This window comes from Meleagris gallopavo, chromosome 3 (genome assembly GCF_000146605.3).
Source record: "Meleagris gallopavo isolate NT-WF06-2002-E0010 breed Aviagen turkey brand Nicholas breeding stock chromosome 3, Turkey_5.1, whole genome shotgun sequence".
NCBI classification, from domain to species: Eukaryota; Metazoa; Chordata; class Aves; order Galliformes; family Phasianidae; genus Meleagris; species Meleagris gallopavo.
Window position 1 is genome coordinate 86,114,794 of NC_015013.2, and position 11,042 is coordinate 86,125,835.

Here is an 11,042-nt window from a genome sequence, read left to right on the forward strand (position 1 = left end):
AAAAAGAGTGATTCCCAAATGCATCAGGTTTATCCTTCTGAAAATTAAGTTTTGATGGATTGAAGTGGCAGTGGGCGATCCATCTTCAAAGAAAGATCTGGGGAAAGCGTAGAGCACTGTGAGTTTGTGGAGGCAGAGAGGGATCTGCAAATGTTATTATGCTGGTGAAAAGCAACAGGACCTGTACGCTGAGCACAATTGCAGAATTGCAATATCTAGTAATTGATGCAAAATAAATTTAGGCTGAATTCACAGAGACTTGTTTGTCTCGGTGCTTAACTCCAAAACAAAAGTCTCAGGTGCTCCCCCATTGTTTCATCAGCCTGGACCTATACAGAACACAACCAGGGGATGGTCATTGCCCTCTCCTTTTTTGCATTCTAAAAAAGCTCAGCTGATGCATTCCAATAAAGCTCAACAACTTCTGCCCTAAATACCTTCTGCCTGATCAGGAATGAGGATTTGAGGAACATAGACCTCTATTTTTTCAAAACTGGCCAATTAGTCTAAACAAAATGTATCCGAGATCTTTTGGATGTCTGTGTATAACAGGATCACTAAAGCCAACATTAAAACTGAATTTTCTCATCAAAAAAGTGATTCAGACCAAGGGAGATCTTAAATACCTGGTCTGGTGCTTTTTATCATTGTCTGTCTGCCATATGTTTCAGATTACCCAAAGATTCAGATTGCCCCATCCCTGGAGGTGTTCAAGGCCAGGTTGGATGGGGTCCTAGGCAACCTGATCTGATGAGTGGCTATGCTGAGCGTGGCGCAGAGTTATCTGGATAACTGGAGATCTGGATATCTTTAAGTTCCCTTCCAACCTAAGCCATTCTATGATTCTTAGATTCTATCTGGGTAGTTTACAACAGGGAAGATTACAATTTTTCACCCAGAATCAGATCATTCCACTTAGGCATTAACAGAACTACAGCCTGCATCCTTCCAGTCAAAGCATGTGCTTCAAGCATGGGGACATTGCACATAAGGACACCAGTGCCATTAGGCGTAGCCTGGATTTTTAAGAGCTAAACCTAAAATTAAAATTTTAAATAAGCCCTAGTATTGTCATCCCCCCAAAGGCTAGGTTAATGAACTCAGCATTTTTCAGACATCAGCCTGATGGAGGGAAAGAAGAAAAACTCTATGTGACAGGCATAGTTAGGCAGCTAAGCTTCATTAATTCTGTTTTTCAAAGATGTATTTATCTCTCAAGAATAATGACTGAGTTATCTCAGACACCATATTCTAACCCCTTTAGTATGTCCCCTCATAGCTATTGCAGGAGGCATAAAGCACCCACAGTCGCCTTTGTGTCATTAGCTCATCCTTTCCCTAAAATTAAACTGCCATCAGAGAAGAGGTCTGCAGATATAGTTTGTTGCCTACTGAAGCCTTATATTTTGGAGGTATTGCTGCTGCCGTTGCATATTTTGTAGATTTTTTGGGGGGCAGTCCATTTTTGCTAATGGGCTCACTTGGGGGTTTGTAAAACTGCAGGGAAAGTGGAGACAAGCAGCTCTCCTGCTGGGAGACCTTTGGAAACCTCAAGGAACCATTTTCAGAAACAGGAGTTTGGTGTTCTTAATGAGATCATTTTCAGAAAAGTCTGGGGAAAAAAAAAAAAGAAGGAAGAGAAAACAGCGACAGCAAAATAGAGATAATCACTGAAAATGCTTTTCAAGTAAACCAGAAACCCACTTGGTGTAATGAGACAGAAAAAAATCAAGAAACCTAAAGGGGAAACGTGCTTTATTTGACACATCAGAGCCAAGTCGGTATGTGAAAAGATATAGCATCTTGAACCTGCCATTGTCTGTTCCTCTGCTGGTGCAGATAGCTGTTAGGAATGGAGAAATAGGGCAAAATTTGATCATTGGTATAGTTTGGTGCCAGGAAATCTGCAGCGAAAATGAAGATTTATGACAAATCTTATGTGCTGAGCCGCGTAGGAAAGGTCAGTTCTCTGTACCTCAATCTGCTTGATGCATTGACCCCCATTAAAAACGGTGCACTCAGCAAGGGGTGATGAACTCATCTTGACTCACAAAGACCAGCTCCCAGGCTCCCCTTATGGTCAGGCACATCAGATCCAGAGGAAAGCATTCAAAGACTTCTTCCTCCCTAGATATGAAGTGATAACTTTTGAAAGCTGCATCTGGTGGATGCCAGATGGATATTTTAAAAAGCACAGGCAGATCAGCTTTGAGTGATAGGAAGACTAGAAGAATAGGAGAGAAAGTGGGAACTGAGGGATCTCCTGTCAACTGTTTGACATGGCTGAAGCCTCAAACACCCGTGTGGGAGTGGTAGATCCAACAGTTGGCTGATAGCTTAAATTAACACCTCCAACGCGTCTCCATTCTGCCCTTCATGACAACATGGTTTAACAGGCTGATGCTATCTGGATGTCTCAGGAAGCCCCAGCATGAGGATAGTAAGGTGCCAGAAAAGCTATACAGAAGAACATCTAGCTCAAAACCCAATCTCGAACACTTTCCATGAGTTAATGCCTACAGGAGGGTGCAATAATAGAAAGAACATTTGGTGTTATATCATCAGATACTCTCCCAGTCTCCAGAGATTTATGGCTCAGGCACCAGATGAGCCAAAGTATGTAGTTTCATGTCTACATACTCTTCATGGATTTTTTTCCTTCCATTAATTTAGTTTGTTACTTTCTGATTGCCAGTATGTTTGGCAAGCTGTCCTACAGGGTCCTACAAGGTCCTATAGGAGTGAGTTGAACATATAAGTAGATATTGTGTGAAGCAGTTGTTCCTTTTTCTTTGTTTAGAGTTTGGCATTTGATAATTTGAACTGATAAATGCTAGTTGCTACATCAAAAGAGACAATAAGCTATCAAACCCTTATGACTTCTTTCTATATCTGATAATATCCTTCCCATTTCCCTTTTTTTTTTTAATACTGAGTAATCACAGCTTATACAACCATTCCCAGTACAGAAGTGACTTTATTGTACTTTTCAAATTGTTAGTATTTTTCATATCCTTTGTTGTAAAGGGATACTAAAACTGCAAATAATATTCATGATGTTGGAAATTGGGAAAAATTTATTCTCTGAAAGAGCGGTGAGGTATTGAAGCAGGCTGCCCAGGGAAGTGGTAGACTCACCATCCCTGGGGATTTTAAGAAATGTAGAGATGTGGCACCGAGAGACATGGTTTAGTGGCATGGTGAGGATCGGTAGACAATTGGACTAGATAATCTTAGAGGTCTTTTCTGATCTTAATGAATCTACGATTCTACGAGAGTGAAATGGGATTTTTGCAGTAGGAATGAGGACAGGTAAGAGAAGAACTTCTTGTATAGCCCAGAAGAGTCTATGAGAGCCCATAGAGTCCACACTCTATGGATCTGGTGCAAGGGAGACTCAAGTGACCTAAGCAGAGTGTCAGATTAAAATAAAAGAAGTATGAGTCTACGTATCAGAAACTTTCTGGCATACACAGGTGAAGCATAGACAGAGATAAATAGGAGGACAGTCTCATTCAGAGGAAAAAAATGACATGTGGAGAGGGTATTTTTCAATCAGGAGTACATAGTGTCTCTTTTCCATGGCAGTGGATAAGGTGTAAAGCAGTTTTCTCATATCTCTGTATACAGTGCAGCAGCAAACTAGACTTGATTGTGGCAGAAAGAGGAGTCCATAGCTCTGGCTCAAAAAGCAGTGTCTGCTAGAGGTAGAGATTTTGACCTGCCCACAGTGCAGCTAGAACAGTGAGTGTAACTTCTGTTCTTACACTTCACTCTCCTTCCTTAGAAGAGCTCTCTACAGAGCTTCAGCCCTTAGGTCTGAAAAACTGGGGGGTCAAGTTGAATTTCTTTCTCTTCATTGAAGGAAAGTCTGAGCTTCCAAGTCTTTCTATTCTGACATGATAAACTGGCAGCACCACTCTGCTTTCTGATTACTTTGCTCATAGACTTTCAGTTGTGATGCTTCTCCATCTTGAATGAGTCAACTTCACAGCAAGAAATTTCTAATTTAACTGCAATGTAGCACTTACTTCAAGGCTTGTTCTTTATCAGGTGCTTCGCTTCCTTATTTCCTCCAGCACTGCTAACATTTGCAAGCACAGCTTATCTTTCAGAAGGAATTTTATAACCAGCTGATGCCTGAGTATTTCCAGCAATGCAGAGTGGGTTGCCAAATACCATAGTTCCCATGTTGGGATCATCTCTTCCTGTCTGAGGAAAGCTGGTGAGAAATAGATATTTTATTTTTTTCTCTGGGCTTCTGCAGTCAGTTTCCTTTGCAAGGAGAAAGCTGGTAAAGCAAAAATGGTATAGATGAAAAGGCAGAGCTGAGTCACAGGTGAGACAGGCTTCTGCAGATGCTCACCTGGCAGGTCTCCTTTTCCTAGAGGGAAACCTGAAGGTGACTCCTTGCCAGATATTCACTCACAGGGAAATGAATACCTTACCAGTAGGGTGTGGATGATTTAGGCTCTATGGAATGAGACCTTAGCCCAGCCTCTGAGAAAACCTGTTTGAAGTTACCAGTGTAAGAATCATAAAATCATATAATTGTTTGAGTTGGAAGGGACCTTGAAAACTCATCTAGTCCAGCTCCCCTGCAATGAACAGGAACACCGACAGCTAGATCAGGTTGCTCAGAGCCCCATCCAGCCTGACTTTGAATGTCTACAGATGTGGGGCATCCATCACCAGTGCTTCACTACCCTTATCATAAAAAAGTTGTCCTTATATCCAATCTAAATCTCCTCTCTTTTAGTTAGAAACCATTTCCCCTTGTCTTATCATATCAGACCCTGCTAAAGAGCCTGCCCTTTTTGTTCTCAAAGACGCCTCATTGTTATCATTCCTATTGGTCTCTGATAATTGATGTTTGCACCATGTGTTTCAGCATAGGTTTAAGCATTGGTTATAGATCCCTAATGAGAGGTAAAAGACAAGGTGGATATATTTCTTCCAGCTTCTTGAATATGGCTCAAAGGGAATGAAATGCGTGCAATGGTCATGTTCATGTTATGCAATGGCTCTTCTCCCTCTTCCGCTTTCAGAGACAAAGAACTGAAATAGACATGACCTACATGACCTACAAGGAAGCATTTTATGTTCTTAGATGTCTGATGCTTTTAAGGGTCCCAAGAATGTCCAAGCCAAGGATGAATGCTATGAGACTGGGCTGAAAGACTTGAGGTGGGGCATGAAGAAAGTCTGCAGACACCTGGAGAGAGAGCTGTGGTACAACTGATCTTCTGACACCCTTTGACCCTTTGTAGTTTATCCATGGACATCAAGTGCCTGGGGATGAGAAGTTAACCTGGAAATGAGGGCTCAGGGGATCTCATCAGTTTATACAAGTATCTGAAGAGGAAGTGTAAATGAGATGAAGTTATGCCCTTCTCAAACATTTCCAGTAATAGGACAAGAGTCAAATCTCCGCAAAGCCAGTCTGAACGGTATTGGTCTAAAATAGAATTGTTACATCACATTTTGCAAATATTCATGCTAGGGCAAGGCTGAAGTAGCTCAGCTGGGAGAGCGTTAGACTGAAGATCTAAAGGTCCCTGGTTCAATCCCGGGCTTCAGCAGTGTTTTGCAGTAGTTTTGAATATTCCAGTTCTGGGCTCACCAGCACAAAACAGACATGGCATGGAGAAACTGTAGAAAGTGCAGCAAAGGGTCAGGAAGATGTTGAATGGACTGGAAAAGACTACCATGTAAGAAAGCGTTAACGTTAGTCTGAATTACAACTTATCTTGAAGCAAATTCTCTCACTAAAATTTATCTTTTTTTCTCCAGGTGGAAAAGTTTTGGTGCATCTAATTGTTGCTTATAGAGAATCAGCTCCATATCTCTGATGAACCTTTCTACTCTTTCCTGAAACTCTTCTATTCCAAGACCAACCTTTTTGAGATGGTACTACTGATGTGCAAGCACCCCAAAATTTCTACAAGTGAGTAACTGTGTTTTCTGTTTTTCTCAATGTTTCTTCCTAACTGATTAGTGGTGTGTGGAGGCCTTCAGGCAAATAGTAGAGACAAGACTTCAACTGCAAGTTCTCTGAAAAATGGAGTGAAAGTCAATGAACTTTTGATTATGCTTTTCTTAGGTCTCTTCCAAAATAGAGCAAAGGCCTATAATTTCTTTTTTTCAGTCTAGTGGTGCTATTTAACCTCTGGACATAACACTATCATATCATGCAGTGCTTGATGAATAATGATTACTGAATAACAAACAGTGAATAATGGCTTGTGCGTATATGAATGACATCATGACCTGCTCAAGCCTTGAAGAGATATCTTGAGTCTTCTGGGCAAATCTCTCTGTCTACAACCACCATCCACTATCAGGTAGGTCCAGAACAGGCATTGCTCTCCTTCACAGCTCAGCAAATCTACCAGCTGCTCACCCAGCACAGGCTTTTGCAGATCTGACTCATTTGAACAGGTTTCTCTAGTTCAGTGATACATCAGATAGAAAATGCATTTCCTTTGACCCTTTACTCTTATTTTCTATGCCTACATCAGGACTCAGGTAGGTGTGTAAGAATCCCAGGCAGTGCCCACAGCTTTAGGAACACCTATATATGCTGAACTTCTCTGACTTCATCTACCACGCTACAGAAGAGAAGCCTTTGACCCTAAGGACAGAAGGAAAATAAGATAGCAGACATATTGATCATGAGTCAGAGAGCAATGAGCTGGCAGAAGCTTAGAGTTCAAGCAGTCCAACTAAACAGTATTTTGACTCGATGCTAGACATTTAGTTTAACATATATGCTGAGAATCTAGAGTCAGTGCTTAGATATCTGTACTGCCCATTGCCCCTCCAGAATGCTTAAATATGCTCACTTTCATTCTCCTAAGCAGTATCCATCTGTGCCTCAGGAATAACATGAAGCAGGGACCACTCCCAAGTGGAAGTTTGGACATAGGGAATCGCTATTGACTAGGGCAGTAGGGGAGAAGATTTTAGCAGTATGAAACAGGCTGTGCTGTCCTTTAGCAAGACCTGGACAGGCTGGAGAGTTAAGCAGAAAGGTTCATTATAAGGCTCAACACGAGCAAGTGCAGAGTTCTGCACCTGAGGAAGAATAACCACATGCATATATACAGGTTAGGGGCTGACCTGCTGGAAAGGAGCACTGTAGGGAAGGACCTGGGTGTCCTGGTGGACAACAGGTAGGCCATGAGCCAGCACTGTGCTCTCATGGCCAAGAAGATCAGTGGTATCGTGCAGTGCAAATAGCATGGCCAGCAGGTCAAGGGAGGTGACATTAGTGCCACTGGGCAGAACAGACCAAGGAGAACTTAGTGTTTTCCATCACTTCTCTCCATGGTGTGTCACTTCCACCCTTATCTCAGGAAATTAAGAAGTGCTAGCCACACTGAAGATAAGAATTTGGAATAGAGCTGAACAGATAAATCACATCCAGTTAAATTAATTCTCTGAGCTGAAAACTGTCAAGGGACCACATCAAGGCCAGGTTGGATAGTGCCCTGGGCACCCTGATCCAGTGGGTGGCAACTCTGCCCATGACAGAGAGTTTGGAATTATATGATCTTTAAGGTCCCTTCCAACCTAAACCATCCAATAATTCTAAAAAGTGGAAGAAATTTTCAGGGGCTGCCACGTGCATTTGTTTCTCCCTGGTATATCTTTACAGACAATATTGGAGGATTCATGGTCTGAGCCACCACCATGAATGTGCTGGTGACAGCTGTGCACCTCCAGCACAGCTTCAGCACAGTGCAAGGAAACGCCTGTAAACAAACTGCTTTGAATCCTGATCCACATCTGTGGGAAGGCAAAGGAAAGACTCCTACTAATGCTTGCAACAGACGTTGCACACTGCAGGATGCAAAGAAATCTCTAGAGACCATAACACAGTAACAGTAGAACTAATAATATCTGATACCAGCTCCACTCTTCTCTGAAGCAGCTCCAGCTCAAGCATCAGCGCTGTAAATTCCAATGTTTCTCTGCCTTTAGCTCAAAGAAGGGTTAACAACAGCCTCGTTCTTGCTCACGGGGAGGCAGCGAGGGAAGGTGCAGCATGAATAACGGGAAAGGTGCGGAATGATTAACAGGAAGGTGCAGGATGATTAAGGCAGTGGGCGGCAGGCAGTGTGGGGGCAGCTGACCTGCCAGTGCCTTCGCCCAGCCCACACGCAGAGATCCATCAGCCTGCATTGGACCCCCACAACCACCTCCTTCTGAGTTCCTTTTGTGCACAGCTGCTCCGCGCTCCTCCCTCCCCACATATCCTTTCAGCTCTGCCAATGACATTCAGCTCAAGATTTATGCTCTTCCTATTTCCCTCACTCAATTCCTTCGGTCCTGCCTGAATCCCAATTTGGGAAAGTTCACATTAAAACCACTGACTGCAGATCATAGCAGGGTTACTGCATATGTAGTTGTGCTTTGTGGGGTCAGACAGAAAATTCCAACCTTCTGTTCTGCAGTCACTGTGAAACACTACTGCAGCGCCAGTACTGCTGCCCTGAGAATACCTTCAAGTGGAGAGGCACACATCTTCCTATCTTCTTTTTTCTGTTTGTTTTTTTTGTTGTTGTTTTGTTTTGTTTTGTTTTTTTACGATGGCATTCCCATGCAATGCTTGAGACATTTCTTCCATCTTACATTCTTGAAGGAACTACTGTAATGTATAGACTAATCGGGCATATTGGGCTAAGTGGAAGCACATCTGCTTTGTTTCTTTGTCAGCTAACATGAGAAGGCAATTATTTTATTAATGCCTCAGTTTCCCCAATCAGAAAATGGAGCAAAATTGTCCAGTGGACTTGGAAAATGCCTGAGACCTGACAGGGAAAGCTAGGCACAAAGAACAGCAAACAATAAAAGACATTTCCAGCCCTGAAGATTAATTTACTAAATTACACAGGAGCTACAAGATGAGGAAAGGATTATTATTTGCATGCCATGGGAGCAATAATGCTATGATGACTACTCCAGACATAAAGACATTAAGGTTTGGTTTGTGCTGCAGTGCAGAGCTCTTGGAGGTGTAGCAGCACTGTGCTGTGAATAGACAGCTTGTGTGAGGCCCTAAAGGTATTCACATACATTTGTGCTTCTCATGCAACAGTGGAGCCTAGATTATGATAGAAACCACACACGCTTGCTGTAAGAGATGCTCTCTGCTGTCCTAGCTACAGTGGGCGTACAGAAGATGCAACACAGACCATCTGATGACTAGCTTTGAATGCCTAGAACCATAGAATCATAGAGTCATTAAGGTCAGAAAAGACCTCTAAGATCATCTAGTCTAAACATCAGCCCATCCCCATCATGCCCACTAAACCATGACCTCCTCAGTGCCACATCTCCACATTTCTTGGACACCTCCCAGGACAGGGACTTTACCAATCCCCTGAGCAGCCTATTCCAATATTCCAATTTCTCTGGAAATCAAGATTTGTCTTTTTCAACTGAAGCTGCTTGGATTTTGAAAAGCACAGAGTCCTAGTTCACCTGGTGAACTCGTGTTGTATATGACTTATCCAGCACTGACCTTTGGATGGCAGATATGATGTGGGCAATTTATCCAGTTAGGTCATACAGCAAGGTCCTGGGAAATTTCAGGTTAACATTATTTCTTGCTGCCTAAGGAGCATCCCAAAGCATAGTTTAGGTTATGCACCATTCTAAAATAAGAATAAAGTAATTAAAACAAAATACAAAAATAAAAACAACAAACAAACAAACAAACAAAAAAACAAAAAAAAAAACAACCTCTTTCAGCTGTACAAGACTTGATCTGAATATCCAGTGCTAAAAATGCAGAGTAATAAAACCAGACTTCGGACCCAGCTCAATTCTTCAGAGGTACTAAAATAAACAGTTAAAACACTTGTGAAGGGTCTTAGATTTAGTATATATGGTTGATTAATTAATTGCAGTTTAGACTGTTATTTGGTCTGCTAAGAGTTTGGGCTGTTAACTTTTGGGCAATGGGCTATCCTTCATTTTCAGTTTGAATAGTGAAGTCTAATTTTATTTGTGACTGCAGGGAGCTAGCAGAGGAAAAGGAAAGAACATGAAGCACTGCTCATTACAAGTGGAAGTAGGCTATTTAAATATGCAAACTGTGTTCAAAAACACTCAGAGAAAGAGGATTGTGGAGCTCCTGCTGTCGCTTCTAAGATAAGGACTATTTCATTTCCTTCCCCAAGGTGGGATTCAGGCCAGGGCAAGATTGAATGATACTGTGCCGTCCTTTGGGAGCACATAGGAGGTGACAGATTGGGTAGCCCATGCAGAAGGGTGGGTGGATTGCACTGTGGTTCTCAACAGTCATCTGTAAGGAATACAACATTCTCATCAAAGCTCTGAATTCATATAGTTAACGTAAAAGAAAGGAATCTAAGGGAGGATTGATTTCAATTACTCAATATCTTTTAAGGCTTTAAGCTTTGCTAGGACAAGGGAAAGTGATTTTAAAATAAAGGGGGGAAGATTTAGATTAGATGTCAGGGAATTTTTTTACAGAGAAACTAATACAGGCTGTCCAGAGAGGTTGTGGATGCCCCATCTCTGGAGATGTTCAGGGCCAGGTTGGATGGGGTCCTGGGCAGCCTAATTTGGTGCTTGATCTAGCTGTTGGCAGCTCTGCCTGCATCAGGGGGATTGGAAGGGATTGAGGTCCCTTCCAACACAAGCCATCTTATGGTCCTATGATTCTATGAAACTACACTTAAATCAGCTTCTTAAGTTACATGTATTATGACGACAGGCTGAAGTGAGCTAGAGAAAAGAAGGCTGCAGAGTGACCTCATTACAGCCTTTCAGAACCTAAAGGGAGCCTATAAGCAGGAGGGGAGTCAACTCTTTGAAAGGGTAAATAACAGCAGGGCAAGGGGAAATGGTTTTAAGTTGAAAGAGGGAAGATTTAGGTTGGATGTCAGGGATGGATGTTCTTTACAGAGAGATTGGTGAGGTGCTGGAACAGGCTGCCCAGAGAGGTTGTGGATGCCCCATCCCTGGAGGTATTCAAGACCAGGTTGGATGGGGCCCTGGGCAGCCTG

General features: G+C 42.4%; 1 non-coding gene across 1 annotated transcript; it reads left to right on the forward strand.

The window, feature by feature from the left end:
* The first annotated feature begins 5,509 nt into the window (after positions 1-5,509).
* Positions 5,510-5,582, forward strand: TRNAF-GAA. Its single transcript has one exon. It is a non-coding gene; the product is annotated as a tRNA-Phe (tRNA).
* The last annotated feature ends 5,460 nt before the right edge of the window (positions 5,583-11,042 follow it).